Source organism: Mustela lutreola, chromosome 2 (assembly GCF_030435805.1).
Source record: "Mustela lutreola isolate mMusLut2 chromosome 2, mMusLut2.pri, whole genome shotgun sequence".
NCBI classification, from domain to species: domain Eukaryota; kingdom Metazoa; phylum Chordata; class Mammalia; order Carnivora; family Mustelidae; genus Mustela; species Mustela lutreola.
The window spans coordinates 129,977,371-129,981,358 of NC_081291.1; the positions used below are offsets into that span (position 1 = coordinate 129,977,371).

A 3,988-nucleotide genomic window follows, 5' to 3' on the forward strand; every position below is an offset into this window, starting at 1 on the left:
CTTCCACATGGGGGTCAAATCTCAGTTCTAATATCCACAAGGCCAGTAATCTTGAGCAAGTTATGTAACCCCTCTAAAGGCTATTTCCTCCTCTATTAAATGGTGCTAAGAACACCACCTCCATAGTGTTTCTAGAATTAGGCAAGATAATCAATATAAGGCGGTTGGAACAGTATCTGGCACACTGGGGGCCTCACCCCCTGCTTCTTTTCCCTTGGTCCTCCAACGATACTGAACTTCTCTTACTTTTCTTACTTCTCTTGGTTCCATGTTCTCTAAGCCTTACACTGTCTGGAAGGCTCTTCCCGTTGGTGTCTTCTTGAAAACCCTACTTTACTCTTCGAGTTTAATTCACGTTTCCGGACTCACCCAGACAGTCTTCAACATCTCTCCCGTCCTTCCACTGCTTCTAGGAGCCCACCATTGTGATGCTATTTACCAATAATGATTGGCCAGCATGTCCTTCTCTTCATACCACTCCTTGAGTGTGCCCAGCACAGAGCCTGGTACGTGGTGGGCATTCAATAAACAAGTTACTGAATAGAAAAACAGACAAATACTGTTTTTTACCATAAAGTCCAGGTTTATGTTCAATAAAATAAGAAAATCTTCTGGAGGTATTAACAATCTAATATAATCAATTAGAAAGGATCCAACTAATAAAATATAAAGTGCAGTCCTATTTCAGTTTTAATTAAACTCCAAAGCTTTAGAAATGACAATTCAAATATAATTAGACCCAGAAGATATTTTAGATCATTTTGTGACAGAAGGAGATTTGTAAGGTCAGTGGAAGGAGGCTGATACCAGGACCCAACTTGTATAAGAGAAATTCCACAGGATTCAAATTCATATCCCAATCAGCAAATTACCATTTTTTAGACATTTTTATCATTTTTTTTGCCACATCATAAATATTCTGAATAATAAAGCACTAAGAGGTTGGGTATATAAAAGCATACCATTAACTAGGTATTGTTTTCACCCTAAGCTAAGGGTCTATGGAAACAGTTATATCCCTTTTGTTGTTTCAAGGGGATATGCAGTTCTGGGGCAGTATCTTTATAATGGAACTAGAGCTAAGAACTAGGTCTGGAAACCAGATTCTCTGGCCTACACTGCTTTAGCAGGTAAGATACCAGCAGACTGATAAGGGCAGAATATTTTCACATTTGCTAAATGAGAACCAGGGGAATATGCACTAAAGAAAATTTTGTACAGACACACTACAGAATGCCAGCACTCATGTAGCCTGCTGACCAGCCATTGTAAGGCTGGTCAGTAATATCAGGGTAAAGGCTGGGTATCCCATAGGCCTCTGGGAAAAATGCCCCACAGAGTGAGGGAAAAGCAAAGCTTACTCTCAGACAGGTCCCATAAGAATTTCTCACCTGTGGCCAGATCACTCAGGATGTCTCGGGGTTGGAGAAGAGCTGTAATATGAAAAGCTTATATAGATCACAGTTGCAATTGTAGACTCCATCTGCAATGCCATAGTCAGAAGTGTGTGTGTGTGTGTGTGTTTACATGTGATAAGAACACCATTATATATTCCTCAAGATGCAGGGCAATCTGATACTTTTGACAACATCAATACTGGGAAGGCAGAGTGTGCCCAGACTAACACTCACAGAATCCAGTCTATAGCGCTTTTTCTGGCTGAGCCAAGGGGTAGCTGTGTATGTTGTGTATAGGCTGCAGAATCTTTGCTTTTGCAAGACTGAAATCATGGCAGGTCCACAAATGAATGCCAAATTCCATTTTTCTGGTATTAAAAAAAATATTTCAACACTTACACTCCCACAGGGAGAATGAATTGTGAACTGGCCACATGCAGAGGCATTGCTTTGATAGTTTTATACTTCTAGTTAACGTCTAAAAAATCTCCAGCTGCGAAAGCCACATATGAACTCTAAACAGTCTGTACCTCATCTGTTAAGTTCTCATGCCTGGACAAGCTAATATCAACTCACCATGTGATACTCAATTTGTACAATAAATGATGAGCCTGGAAAGAAAAGAACCCAGTATACATTTCTCAGCACTTCCCCACTAGGTTTTCTAGGTTTTCATGGATCAGTGGTTATCCCTAATCTGATATCTCCCTCCATGTGGTGGGCGCTCAGTGCAAGAAATGCTTCTACTGTCTATCTTCAGCCTCCTTGATTCCTCCCCAGAAAGGAGGGTCTACTCTTATTGGTGACTTCGGGAGGGAAACCAGGTAAAGAGAGCTCAGACTTTTCCTCTATCCTTATTCTAGGGAGTCAGAAAGCAAGGATTTTATTCTGATTCTCGGTTACAAGTTCTTCAGAAGGGGAGTTCCATATGGGAGACTGGTGGCTTCTGACAGGTGGGTACGTCTGCCCGATTCTGGAGTACTGTTTTAGAAACCTTATTCCATTACACCTAAACCACATTCACCAACCTACATTTGGTTCAGAACTGGGTTGGGGAAAAGGGGTATACTTACGTGCTCCCAGGATCTCAATAGGTTTGTAGACTCATTTGATATTACACATGGTGTTACCACCTTGTCTTTGCCACAGCAGGACAGATGGCAGTATCTAATGAGTAGACTCTGGTCCTTTGGGGAGATACCCAGTCATTAATGTATTTCCAAGATAAAAGCCTTCACCTACAGTGTTTGCCAGTCTCTGTGGTGGGAATATCCACACCATGGCTGTTATCAAGCTATACTTGGGACATCGTTGAAGAGAGTTGGGAGGAGATGTTCACAATCTACTCTCTCCAGTCAGTGAAGAGCCAACTCCACAACCCACTTCACCCCTTTAGAGACAGAGAACACATACAGGAGGAGATGCCTCTGACACATGACTGGATGCACACCTTTGAGGTGAAATTCTTGTTTGATGACGGTTTGCTGCCCTAAGAACTCCTCTGCTCAACTGCAGAGGAAGGCCAAGCTTTTGTGTCAAATTCAGTGGCAAGTCTACTGTCAGCTCAATACATAATTTAAGGAAACAAGATGAGAACAAGGCCACTGCAGGTGGCCACACCAGGACCCAGTCCAGCATGGATTAGAAGGAATTTCTTTCTTCTTCTTTTTAAAATTCTATTTTATTTTTTGTTGTTCCAAGATTCATTGTTTATACACCACACCCAGTGCTCCATGCAATACATGCTCTCCATAATACCCACCACCAGGACCTGACCCTCTACCCCCTCCCCTCCAAAACCCTCAGTTTGTTTCTCAGAGTCCACAGTCTCTCATGGTTCATCTCCCCCTCCGTTTTCCCCCAATTCACTTTTTCTTTCCTTCTCCTAATATCCTCCATGTTATTCCTTATGCTCCACAAGTAAGTGAAACCATATGGTAATTGACTTTCTCTGCTTGACTTATTTCACTCAACATAATCTCCCCCAATCCTATCCATGTTGATACAAAAGTTGGGTATTCATCCTATCTGATGGAGGCATAATACTCCATTGTATATATGGACCATATTTTCTTTATCCATTCATCTCTTGAAGGGCATCTTGGCTCTTTCCATAGTTTGGCGATTGTGGCCATTGCTGCTATGAACATTGGGGTACATGTAGTGCTTCTTTTCACTACATCTGTATCTTTGGGGTAAATACCCAGCAATGCAATTGCAGGGTCATAGGGTAGCTCTATTTTTAATTTCTTAAGGAATTTCCACACTGTTTTTCAAAGTGGCTGCACTGACTTGCTTTCCTACCAACAGCATTAAGAAGGTTCTCCTTTCTCCACATCCTCTCCAACACATGTTGTTTACTGTCTTGTTGATTTTCACCATTCTAACTGATGTAAGGTGATATCTCAATGAAGTTTTGATTTGAATTTCCCTGATGGCTAATGATGATGAACATTTTTTCATGTGTCTGGTAGCCATTTGTATGTCTTCTTTGGAGAAGTGTCTGTTCATGTCTTCTGCCCATTTTTTGACGTGATTATCTGTTTTGTGTGTGTTGAGTTTGAGGAGTTCTTTAAAGATCTTGGATATCA

General features: G+C 41.4%; 1 pseudogene; it reads left to right on the top strand.

Moving 5' to 3' along the window:
* Positions 1 to 1,728: 1,728 nt before the first annotated feature.
* LOC131825588 (ATP synthase membrane subunit K, mitochondrial-like) lies at positions 1,729 to 1,916 on the top strand (annotated as a pseudogene).
* Positions 1,917 to 3,988: the final 2,072 nt, after the last annotated feature.